The sequence below is a fragment of the Danio rerio genome, chromosome 2 (genome assembly GCF_052040795.2).
Source record: "Danio rerio strain M-AB ecotype USA chromosome 2, GRCz13ab, whole genome shotgun sequence".
NCBI lineage: Eukaryota > Metazoa > Chordata > Actinopteri > Cypriniformes > Danionidae > Danio > Danio rerio.
The window spans coordinates 32,552,111-32,565,853 of record NC_141022.1 but is presented as its reverse complement, the minus strand read 5'-3'; positions in this window follow the sequence as shown (position 1 = coordinate 32,565,853).

The following is a 13,743-nucleotide window of genomic DNA, read 5'->3' as shown; positions in this document are numbered from 1 at the left end:
ATTTGCAGCTAGCTCTCTGCAGCTCTTACATGGTCACCCACTGAAGCTAAGCAGGGCTGCGCCCCGTCAGTACCTGGATGTGAGACTGCATGAAAAAGCTAGGTTGCTATCGGAAGTGGTGTTAGTGAGGCCAGCAGGGGGCATCCAACCTGTGGTCTGTGTGGGTGCTAATGCCTCAGTATAGTGACAAGGACTCTATACTGCTCAGTGAGCGACGTCTTCCGCATGAGACGTTAAACCAAGGTCCTGACTCTCTGTGGTCGTTGAAAATCCTAGAATGTCCTTCGAAAAAGAGTAGGGGTATTGCCTTGGTATCCAGGCCAAATTTTCCAACTGGCCTCTGTCCATCATGGCCTCATAACCCTCCCCAAATCGTAATAGTCTTCATCACTCTGTCACCTCTCCACCAATCAGCTGGTGTGTGTTGTGCGGTCTGGCACAAAATGGCTGCCGTCGCGTCATGCAGGTGGATGCTGCACAGTGTTGGTGGGAGAGGAGATTCCTCCCATTGTGTAAAGTGCTTTGAGTGCCCAGAAAAGTGCTATATAAATGTAAGGATTTTGTTTTTTGTAAGAATTAGTGTTATTTTGGCTCAGTTTCTTCTTTATTACAATAGACCATTACATTGACTGCGTTACTGCTGTCGCTGCACCAATCCGCCTGTCAATATCACGTTCTATCCTTCCCTGGAGTAAGGACTTTACTCCCACCTGGAGATGGCAAAACACGTTTTTTCTGGTGGAACACCATGGTCTTGGATTTCGAGGTGCTGATTCGCATCCCAGCCGCATCACACTCGCCAGCAAACCACCCCAGTGCATGCTGAAGGTCCATATTCAATGAAGCCAACAGAAAAACATTGTCAGCGAACAACAGAGATGAAATCCTGGTCTCCAAACTGCACCTCCTCCGGCCCGATGCTGCGCATAGAAATTCTCTCCATAAAAATTATGAACATAACTGGTGACAAAAGGCTTATAATAATAGTCCTAATACTCCTACTACCAATAATAATTATTAATAAATAAATAACTCTTGCTGTGCTACCCACTGCGCCACCGTGCTGCCTTTTCTTTGTATTAATGATTTGTTATTATGTGCTTTACTAAAGATATAATTTTTTTGTTTCTTTATTTCTTTGCACTTTTTGACCGTTTCCTCTGAGCGGTAGAGTACGGTTTGTTATGCTTTAATGGCTATTTCCACTGTCAAAAGGTACCAAAAAGTAAATGAAAACAAGGAAGCGCCGTTTTTAAATACACAGTCGAGACATTACACCGTAATAATATATACATATAATAACAAGTCATGATCGACTGCCATGAGAATGCCATGTTTAACCATTATCATCACCTTTTGAACTATTATGAACTCAGAATGACGGAATTTCTTTCTAACAAGAGGTTACATGTGCTGGTGAAATTTAAACATACAGATGAGCGGGTTGCTCTAACTGTGGGCTATGTTGCATGTTGTTTTTGAGCCCAAATAAAGACTAAATGTAGGCTGTGTGTAGTTTTTTTGTATTTGGTAGCATATCGGAGACTGTAAGTGTTTGGTATTTGGTAGCATATCGGAGACTGTATGTTCATATATGTTGCATTTATTTATTTATTTATTTTATATAATTGCAGACGTTACAGTAGGCTGTTTTGCACTCATTGACCATCATTGATCTGCAGTTATAATCAAATCATGTTCATAGAAAGGTTAGTAATGAACATTTTTACAAGTAAGTATTTATGTGTAAAGCATCTGTTTTGTGAGAAATGCTTTTAATATGATATCTGAACGACATTTCCTCAAGTGAGAATGAGGTAGACTGAAACTTTATGTTGTACTCTTTGCCTACCAAAAGGGATCATTGGTACCCTTTTGGCAGTGAAAATGCAAGCCTGAAAAAGGAGACCCATACCACACAGTACTGTACGACTCAGGGGAAACGGGCCATTTGTTTCATTGTATGTTTTTTTCTAAGTACTGTGATATTTCTTCTAAGTTTAAAATCAAACTATTAAAGTAAAAAAATAAAGTATCTTTTAAATACTTGAGATTTCACGTGTTTAAGGGATATGGATAAACAAATGCATTTATATTATAAATAAGTGTATCTACCAGGCCAGTAAATGTTCTCAATGACCAAACAAATGATGTACAGTACGCGACAGCACAATGTTTTTTAATTTGCTTGGCAGCTTATGCTTGTGTTTATTTTTAATCAGGTTTTTGTCCTAAGTACACCCCTCAGACATTGATTGAATGTCAATGTTGAAAGAAAATGCCGTTGTATGTTTATGGCCGCTGTTCTCCTGAGCTTTTATAATGAGATGGGAGACCGCACATCTCATATCTTTTGAATTTGGGGATAAGTGTCACATTGAAATTCTACACTTTGGCATTAGTTAAACATGATGGATGGATGCGGCAACTTGTAATTTATTTTCATGGCCAGGGCAACCGCTCTGAGAGGCGAGATCACTAAAGAAGAAGCATTAATCTGGACACTGTCACTCTGGTGGCCATTTAAGTTACAAGGTCAGGATTGAAGTTCATTCAAAAAATGGTCATAGTAAAATGTTTAGAAAATGTGAAGGTATTATAGTTGCAATTCAAGGATTTGACAAAAAAAAAAAAATATATGTGTGGGGCTCTTTCTAAAGGGCTTTCAGTGCATTTTACCATTTTATGAACTGGTAATGCAATTAATAGGCAAGCATACAACTGAACTAAGGTGCAGTACTTAGTAAACCTAATCCATTCATTCAAGAAATCCTTTCATTCATTCAGACGGCTGAGGAGTGAATTCAAAACCACTGAGCAATGAAAGCTCTTCTGTAGGCACATGTGGTGGTTTAGACCTGTGCTTCTAGAGAGGAAAGCACCTCAAGTCCCTGCTGGAGTATTACTGGATGTTGCTTATATTCACAGTCGACACAAAAGGATATTGCTTTTGATGCTGGGTGTTCTGTTAGCAGCCGTGACATCTTTCATCCTACATAAGCTTCTTTATCCTTTATTACCCATCCTCTTTTAGAAATGAACTCGGGGAATGCCCAGTTCAATGTTGCAAATGGTTACTTCGCTAATGAACGTTCTCTACGGCTCAATGCAGAGAACAACGACAGCTCTATTAAACCACACCACTGAATTTACTCCAAGTACAGCAACAAGCTGTTCCTGAATTATGTTTGGATTTTGTCTTTTTCGCCAAATTGGTCTCAATGTGAACCCTATAGGGTGTGTTTGTTTCTTGGTTCATTTGGGCTGGACCAAGAGAAGAACATTATACTTTTTAATTCTGGCTCATTAAATGTGCAAACTATCAGTAGTTCTGCTAAACCTAAAGGCTCCACACATAAACAGCCAGAGTGGGGCGAGCTAACGGTGGTCACCAGTTCAGTCATTACTAATATAGTTCTGCTAATATAGTTTGGGGTTTTATGAATCTATTGTTCCAACAAACATTTGCAAACTTGTGGTGGGAACTACAGCTCTCAACATGTAGTTAAGCATAGTTTTCTCTTAATAATATTATATAATACTGACTTATCCCTCAGGGGTCTAAGGTGATTTTGGGGCCCCTAAGATGTTTTGACATCCCCTGACATTTGTGCTTATTTCAGCTACTTATTGCATAGTATTGGCAAACATGTATTTTTTTGTATTCAGCACAAACTGTGCTACAATAATATGTGAGAAATATTGATGTACATGAGTTTTTTTTATTTATATATATTATGCATGGTTAGTAAGTTTTTCTTTTTTTGCAAAAGCACACACTTTTGTTGTTATTGTGAGTGTACACAAAAAAAGTAGATGCCTAACAGATTCGGTTGATGTATTGAACACTCATTAAAGATGATAGAGACCCACTAGATCAGGGGTGCCCAAACTTGGTCCTGGAGGGCCGGTGTCCTGCATATTTTAGTTTCAACTCCAATTTAACACACCTGAACCAGCTAATCAAGCTCTTTCTAAGTATACTAGAAAGCAGGCAGGTGTGTTGAAGGAAGTTGGAGCTAAACTATGCAGGACACCAGCCCTACTGGACCGAGTTTGGACACCCCTGCACTAGATCATGTCATTCGCCAGTTAAAAAACTTTACAGTACTTTATAATACTACAATTCCCAACGAAAAACTGTATTATATCTAGCACATTTTCAGCTGTGTAGCAAGCAATACTTTTTCATAATGTGCGGCTTTTCATGCATGCAAGGATCGCTGGTCTCACTCTCTCATGCGCTTTGTCCTAAAGCGACTACTGTATGCTTAGTGCTTGGCCGGCATAATGCAGGAATTAGACTTATTACTAAGCCATACTTGCATGCTATTTCAGATCAAATATTCAGAGTAGCATGGTAAACAATATAGGAGCATGTCACAGGTTGTCACTGTTCAAAAATAAACCAATGTAAATTTAAACCAACTTCACCTCAGTAAAGCAGGTTAAGCGGAATAGCGCTATTTACTTATGTTTTGTTGTTAAACTGAAAATGTAAATGGCTTGTTCAAATAAGCTTTTGTTATATGTAGATGATGCAGCAATAATAGTGTCTCATGAGAGGAGGGAATTTATTGACAATGAAATAAGTAGACAAATTAAGTAAATCTCTAAATGGTTTTGCCTTAATAAATTGTCCTTACATTTGGGTTAAACTAAATTTATTTTATGCGCACAACTTACCTGAAGAGCGGTGGGGGTGAGTTGCGCGCAACGTACCTGAAGAGTGGTGGGGATGAGTTGCGTGTGACGTACCTGAAGAGCTAGGAGGGATGCGGTGGAGAGGGGTATGCAACGTATTAAAGAACCGGGCGGGAGACGTGCGATTTCCAGGAGATAATCATTCATTTGCGCAACTTCTGGGAGACTTGGGATGTCTGATTTTTGTTAAAATTGTCAAATAAAATCAATAAATCAAATAATTATCGATGCTGTAAAAGGTCCTTTATGAAACTTAAAAAAATGTCACATCAATCTTGTGCTTGAAGATTTCAGAGGCTGAACAACACTTCTGTGCATATAACCCATTCGTAAAACAACAAAATCTACATCAGTGACCAAAATAATTTAATCTAAACGAAATATGGTGTCATCCTTTCTCCAGCATGCAGGAGTAACCCAGAATTTAAAAATACGTAGTAATACATTTAGATCATTTACTTTAATCATTACTATTCAAATGTGAAGAGACTTTCAACCAGCACAACAAAAAATGTTTCTGAAGACAATCACTTACCTACTGCACCTTCAATAAAATTCATAAAACTATTGTACCCTGAAGATTTTTGAGTATTTCTGCCTTGAAAGACAATAATACTGTAGTCAAATTGAACACATGTATGTCTACGTAGACTACTGTTTCCTGTGCCTTTCAATATGCATGGCTCTGTTTCCTAGCAACCTTATATTGACAAAAGCATAACTTTTTGATAACAGACACATAACTTTACTTTAGACCTGTCTTTCAAAAATTTCACAAGCAACCTGTTCATTGTAGTGTGGTGTTCTACCGCTTGCCAGACAAAGTGTGGTTTAGGTCCATGGAAAGATCCATGTGAAAAGATCAAGATCAAGAGTTTATGGCCCTAAATAAATTTGTCTTCAAACTCTTATAAACAGTCCACAGAAAGAATGATTGAGGAACACACTTCCCATAAACAGGATTTGTTTTATTTATAGACAGACCCATATGTGAATTAACCAATACATTCAACAAAATGTATTTTCGTCCCTGTTGTGTTCGTTCGTTTATTCATTCATTCATTTTATTAATTTATTTTCCTTCGGCTTAGTCCCTTTATTCATTAGCAGTCACCACATCGCAATGAACCGTTAGTTTAGTTTATTCAATTCACCTATAGTGCATGTCTTCAGACTTTGGTGGAAACCAGGGCACCAAGAGGAAACCCTCTCAATCTCAGAAGGAATATACAAACTCTACACAGAAATACCAAAAGGCACAGCTAGGACTCAAACCAACGACATTCTTGCTGTGAGGCAACAGTGCTAACCACTGAGCCAGTATGTTAGACATTTAAAACAATCCTTTCGGGATCTTGTGTACATTGGTGTTTCACCTATGCCTAGATTGTATAACAATGCTAGTATGGTTAGTTTACACACTCAAGACTTTATTTTTGACTACGCAAACATGCCAAAAGTCAAACAAAGGTACTTTTACTATTTAGATTGGATATAGTGTACTTTTACCCAGCACAACCTTACCTTCTATGCAGTTTCAAAGATTTGAGTTGAGATGCACAAAGAAAGACAACACAGGATGAAAAGTCATATGCGCTGGCCCGTGACCATGTGAATGGCATGTGTTTCAGCCAGGTCTCACCCTTCTTCCATCGAGTCAGAATAACATCAATGAAGCCGTTCCTTATTCAACCAAAAAGAGGTTCAAAAACCATCAAGGCATGTATTGCACAACAGAGGTTTCGATTAAGCTTATAGGCCCTTTCAAAAAAGGTTTGTGACTATTTCATTAATTTCGCTGCTTTATTTTAGTTACATTCAACCATTTTTTACATTCTTTTCTTTATAATGGATATTTGATACTGTGTATCTATTTGTTTAGTCATTGTTCATCACCTTAGCATAATAAAACATTTGTTTGCATTTCACATGAATGTTTAGTCTATAAATGCTTGCATCAAAGTCGCTGTAAGGATTCTGTAAGGATTCTGGTTTTTTGCTGCATTCTCTAAGCTTGAGCTTTTGATGAAGATAAGTTATTATTCATAGGCCACTATAAATAACATTCTAAGAATTAATAGAATAAATGCTGAATTTTCCCTGGTAAACTAGTTGTAAACTTAATTCTTTAACATCAATTTATTACTTCTAGCTGATTACATATAATTATGATTTATTCATATTTTCCTGTGAGCTAATTTTGCTACAAGTACAACTTGAAATGCATTTACACATTTATGTATCTTTAGTCTGTTGGGAGATGTAAAGCAATGTTTTGAAGAGTGTGCAATAGTGTAGAGTAGGTGAGAGTTCAATGTGGCCATTGCCGCCGTGGCCTGTACCGCCGCCACTCTAAATAGGTAAGAACGTGTTTTAAATTTATGATCACTATTTGTGATAATGCCGCCAGGGGGCACATAGGGACGGGATGCAAAGGGACAGAAATAGCCTGTACAGCAGCTGTAAATATGCTACTGTACTTGTAAATGAAGATGAACGATAAAACAAAGCATTATGATTCCTTCATTAATCATAAAAAATTTGTTAAGACGCTTTATTATCATTGTAAAGTTTTTAAAGGCAATGAGGATTCATTTTGGAAAGTAGAATTGAAGAAATAAAAGACAAAAAAATTAAAGCACAAACATTCAGAACAAAAAAGTAGGATTAAACAAATAAATAAAGCAGTCTTTTAGCCTAAATATGTACATGCTCTAGTATCATGAGTTTTTTACATTACTTAAGCATCTATAACTTTTTTTTATTATTTTGAGCTTTATAAAGTCTATAAGATGGATAATGAAGTCTAAAGTGTCTTCTTTTCAAAGATACATGCTGTGAATATAGACCAAATTATTCAGCAACTGTTACTTTTTTAGTTCGGCAAGGTCATTTTTTAAGAAAGTGCCTCTGACCGTAAGGAAAAGAAGGACACCGATATAGTCTGCGAAAACCTTTTGAAATCTCATTTTACATGCTGTCTTCATCAAATTTAAAATATAAATAGTAACACTTTATTTTGATTGTACCTTTGAGTATTAGTAGACTGTCTGCTTAATATCTGTTGATACTGCTACTTCAACACATTTAACTGACTATAAGAAACTTTGCATGTACATTTCAACTTACATTAACCCTAACCCCAACCTAACAGTCTACTTATGATCTAATGAGAAATAGTTGGCATGTAGATACAATATAACTTATTTCAACAAACGGACCATCAAAATAAAGTGTGACCATATAAACTCATGAGACACTTGACTTTCAATTTGTTATTACAATAATCTTGTCTTGTGTTTGTATATTAAAAAAATAATTATTGAACACAGTACAATTTTTCTTTCTCATAACTTCATAACGTAGAACTTTTCATATGTTTAGCGTGAAACTTTCTAGATGGACCATTGTAAAGTTCAAAGTGTCTTCTTTCCAATGACACATATTTTATGTTTGAAGCTCACTGGGGTGAAGAACTGTTACTATTTAAAATTAGGTAGGTATAAATCCCCAAAAGTGATTGCTGCGGCTAACAGGTTAACAATATTAAGTCATGATATAGTCACACTTAATGTTTAATGACTTTTTGTCATCTTATCATGGAAATAAAGCATAATAATAATACTGTGATGTTATGTTTTAACAAATAGTGAGTTAAAGATGACTGTGGATGAAACCTCCCTGGTAAACTGCCTGGTAGTATTCAGCATTTAGAAGAAAGCATTTCTTCTGTCTTGGTATTATCTCGAAATACTGAAATACCCTGTTTATTTTGAGCTTAAACCTTGGATGGTGTTGATGCAGACACTCATTTTGCTGACAGTGATGGATTCTAATGTCAGCGGCTGTGACAGGGATCGAAGGAGGACTTTATTTCTGTACAGCCTGCTTGTTTTCCAAGGGTAACACTCTTGATCAAAGTGAATGGGTGGTCTGCTAGTCTCATCCAAACTTTATCTTGCTCACTCAGATCTAGTGGAATTACATAATTTAATCCCAACATGAAGCTACAGATACATTTATGTCATATTTGTAAGACATATTTCATAAACATGCCACCTTATGGCAGATGCACTTGCTTTTAAATTTAAGTTTCAGTGACAACTCCTATTTAAACCAGAGCAAATGTTTGATAGTCTTAGAAAATATACAGTATATACACATTAATATGTAAGGGACGGAGCACAATCAGCTGGCTGAAATAGCAATCATGACTCATAAAAGGATTTATTACAATACTTTGACTGTGACACATTATTTTAATTAAGACACATATTATAAGAGAGTGAGAGAGTGAGTGAGTGAGTTAGTTAGTTAGTTAGTTAGTTAGTTAGTTAGTTAGTTAGTTAGTTAGTTAGTTAGTTAGTTAGTTAGTTTGCATTATATAATGATGATCACACATTTTTTTTTATAGAAATCAAGAGCCAAAATGTGAGTGAAACAAAAATCTATACACTCTCAGAAATAAAGGCAGTACCTTTTCAAAAAGATGAGTCCACAGTGTTACCTTAAATGTACATATTAGTACCCAAATTTACCTAACATGTACCTTTGAGGTACAATTATGGACTCTTCAGGTGCAAATTTGTTCCTTTTGAAAAGCTACTGCCCCAGTGACAGCACTTGTACCTTTATTTCTGAGAGTGTAGCATGTGGTAGATTCAAATATGCTGAAGCCATATTTTTAATAAAAAGGTCCTGCGTTGTCATTACCAGTGTGGGCAGTTTCTACAAATAAACACATACAGGGGTCAAATATTTAAGAAATTATCATGTAATCATGCATTTGACTTTTGCATGAAGTGACCTAAAATGTGGGAAAATATGTTTCAATTGCAGGTTTTTTAATAATAATAACAATAAAAAAAAAATAAAAAAAAAACGTGTTCCCTACTGGTGTTGGTTTACTTCCATAAAAACAGTGTTCACAGCCATGAGTCCTAAAGAAATGTGGACACAGTAATTGTAGTGTTTAAAGAGCCACTGATTCAATATCACCAGCTAAATGTCATATTGCCCAAATGACCCAAATCAATTCAAGTGGTAATATGAGAATCCTTTGGCATATAAGTAGGCATATTCAAGATAGCAAGTGGTTATGACATGCTTAGAATCTAGATCGATGCCAATGCTGCATTACCTGCACTTTTGTATGATAATATCAGACTTATGGAATTGTGCCTCAATAGTCTCAAGCAAGCCACCAAACTAATACATACAATAATGTAAGAACTAGAAGAACGTTCCAAAGAGTTGTTTTTAATCTGAAACTCAAAAAGCAACTGTGTGTTTAATGTTGTTTCCTCAAAATCAATGGCAGATGTGCTGTGCCTTTCACTATACTCAAACCCAAATCATGTTACTGTGTTTAAACAGCATCCAAACGTGAGGCTATTCACTTGATGTTCAGTTCTGAAAAAGAAAACGCCAACAGTGAACTCTCTTTCACTTAATTTCCTCTATGCTCTCCTCTGGGTGTAAGCTGTGTGTGTGTGCTATGCGTCCTTGTATGTGTAATAAGCAACCCAGGCTCATTCTGATTACTCACCCTCATATACATTTCTGGAGGGAGCAAAATACATCCCAGGAGGTATGTTTTTTTGCAGTTTTTGTTTTCACAAATCCACCAGCGGCCGCTGTTTATTCTTTTTGAGATCTCAAATATCTCTCACAAGTGCCATTCGAGATTGCTCTTCTCACGTAAATCCACAAGAAGCTGCGGTTTACTAAATGACTTACTGACAGACCAACCAACCGATGCCCCCCAAGCGATCCCTAAACCCAACCATAGTGTTTTAAACAGCAATCCAAAAAAAGAAAAGCCTTCGCCTGATTTTTGCAATGTTTTCAGATTTTACCATGTTCTCACCCTGTTATTTACTTCTTTATTTTGTTTTTTGGCTTTTGCTTTTGTCTTGCCAGCTTTTTGGAGCCGTTCTTCACCGGACTCAAACCTGGTCATTACGGTCATCGGACAAACTGGTAACAGTGGAAAAGCCATCCACATGCAGGTAAGCAGCCAGCTGGTTAGCGGCAAAAGGAACAGCATCATACTGCCCTGTAGGGTTCATTTTAAAAACAAATGCAGCCATACGTAGCTTTGGCTAAATAATTTGCGATCTCCAGAAACAAATATAGGGCTACATTTTCAGAATGAGCCTATGCTGATAATAAGCAACCTATATGCACATTTTGGACCAGCCTTTCACTAATGTGATCTTTAAATTAAATAAAGGAAAAATAACTTTAGACACGCCTTGAGTTGGTCAATACAGGACTATTTCAGTTGCCTCGAAAAAGCAAAACCAAACTAACACATACAATAATGTTAGAACTAGAATTAGGATCCAAATAGTTGTTTTTAATCTGAAACTCAAAAAGCAACTGTGTATTTAATGTTGTTTCCTGGAAATCAATGGCAGACGTGCTGTGACTTTCACTACACTTAAACCCAAATCATGTTACTGTGTTTAAACAGCATAGATGAGACTATTCACTGGATGTTCAGTTCTGAAAAAGAAAACGCCAACAGTGACCTCCCTTCCACTCCATTTCCTCCATACTCTCCTGCCCCGTGTGAACCGAAGCTTTGTTCTCTCTGCTCTCTTGCTCCATTGCTGGCAGCGTGGAACATGTGCTGATTATTTCACTGAGAGTTTCCATCACAATCTCTCCCTCTGCCTTTCTTCCCCGCTAATGTCCTCACACCGTCTGCCCCAACAACACGAGCTTCAAAGCAATAGTAAGCTGTTGTGAATGCCAATCCTGAGGGAGACCTTGCATTCAGTCAGTGCATCAAACGTTTCCCTTTTCTTCATTCCCTGTTTAGCAGCGTGGCTTTTTCCCTTGTCTGAGAATTGCTATTTCGACCCGCTGTCACTCCACTTTGTCTTAACCCACAGCGCTGTTGTCAGATGTGTAGGAGATGGAGAGGTGGAGGAGAATGTTAATATTTCCTCTGCCCTCATCTCTGCTCCTGTCACAGGCCAAATGTCAGAGGAGTGTGTGATGTCTGTGGGACGATGCTTAGAGGATAATAAAGCAATACTGTCAGATACTGGATAGAGCGGGAAAAAATAAAAAATAAAAAATACAAGTCGCTTTTTGTAGTGTTATTGTATGAGATGTGATATGCAGTATCTATGGCTGGTCTAACTATTGATATACTTTATGTTCATGCTTTAGATACAGTAACTGCATTTAGTGAGATTGAACTCCTGTTTTTATAAAATGCTAAAAAAAAAGTACAATAGGGAGGACAAACTGACTGGTCAATTAGCTGGCAAACAGATGTTAGGATAAGACAAGACAGTTCGGATAAAGGGCTATATTTTAACAATCTAAGTGAATTGTCTAAAGCGCACATCAAACTTTGCGCATGTCTGAATCCACTTTTGCTATTTTAAGGAGGGGAAAAACCGTTGTCATGCCCAGTGCATCATTTGAAAGGTTTGGCATTATCTTAATGAATGTGTTTTTGGTTGTAACATGCATTAAACCACAGACTTATCACCCAGTCCCTTTAAGATAGAGATGCAGTCACACCATGGCTGATTTGTTATATGGCAAACTTTGTAAGAGGAAAAACTGGATGCTTCCCTAGTGAGAAAACAAACCAGCTAGTGAGTGCGAGCAGACCATCTATGGAACAATTCCACTAAAGCCCTCTGAGTTGAAGAAGGCATGGGATGAAGTTGCAGTTATATATTTATGTAGACAATAATAATCTTTTACATTTGAATCCTTTATTTTTTTGTGAAAGATAAAAACATAATTTGCTTCACCTACAATATTTGTACAACAATATATTTTATGTATGAATGGGCACATATTGTATGCTACCACATCTAAATAAACATAGCTGTTTTGCATACTTTAGAAATGGGTCACCATAAGCTTGCACATCTCAGTAACTGTGTAATATGAATATTTTAACAAGGAATTCTGCGAAACTTTCTTCAAGCAGTCCTAATTGGTTGCACTTGTTTAGCATTTTACAATTAAGAAGGAACTAGATTCTGATTTAGTTGTAGTGTCTATTCCTTATATATATATATATATATATATATATATATATATATATATATATATATATATATATATATATATATATATATATATATATATATATATATATATATATATATGCACATACTGTTTATACAACAGTTCTGTCGGGTTCTTGAATCTGATTGCTTTAAGCCATGCATTATTCTGCAATAACAGCACTTGTACACCCTCCTCAACATTCTGTACTCCATCCAAATAGAGTGACAGCAGATCAATAAACTCACTACAGTTTGACAAATATTGCAGCTGTTGGACAACATAATGTATTTTTGAGGCTTTTTAAGCAAGAATGTAGTTGTTAGATTGCAACTATATAAACTGCAGTTTGTTTATTTATAAGGATCATGCCTATTTTAAATATTTATAATTTTGGAGATACAGCGCTTTGGCATCCAGGTTGACATTCTGCCACAAGATGGCAACAGAGACTACATAATAAGCCCTTAGAAGAGACAGACTCAGCGTAATTTCAAACTACAGCTGATCAAATCATTATTAAACAGGTAAATGACATTCTAAGTCGATCTCTCTCTTTTGTATGTTGTGCTGTATTTATACCATAGTAATCTGCTAGTGTTTGCTTTGGCTTTTTCAGGGTTAATTATTGTGATATCTTGATAGAAGCAGAGAAATACTGGGAAATGTCTCTAGACTAATGACATTTCATGCGGTTCATACTTTTAATCATAAAATGTGAGCAAAGTCACCTGTTTTGTCATCTGCTTTAGACATTACAGTAGAGAATCATTCAAATACTAGCTCTAAAGAGACGCTTGTGAATTAGTAAGTTTCTGCTGTTTTGTTGTCAGCTGCAGATGTAAATGTGGCAGAAAAAAAGTAATTCCTTATACAAAATGATTTTTAGATCTCCATGTTCGATTTTCTTTTTTATATACATGAATATAATGTCAAACTGTTGTTTAAATGCAATATCAACCTCGCAGCAGTGCAATATGGTTGTAAATCATT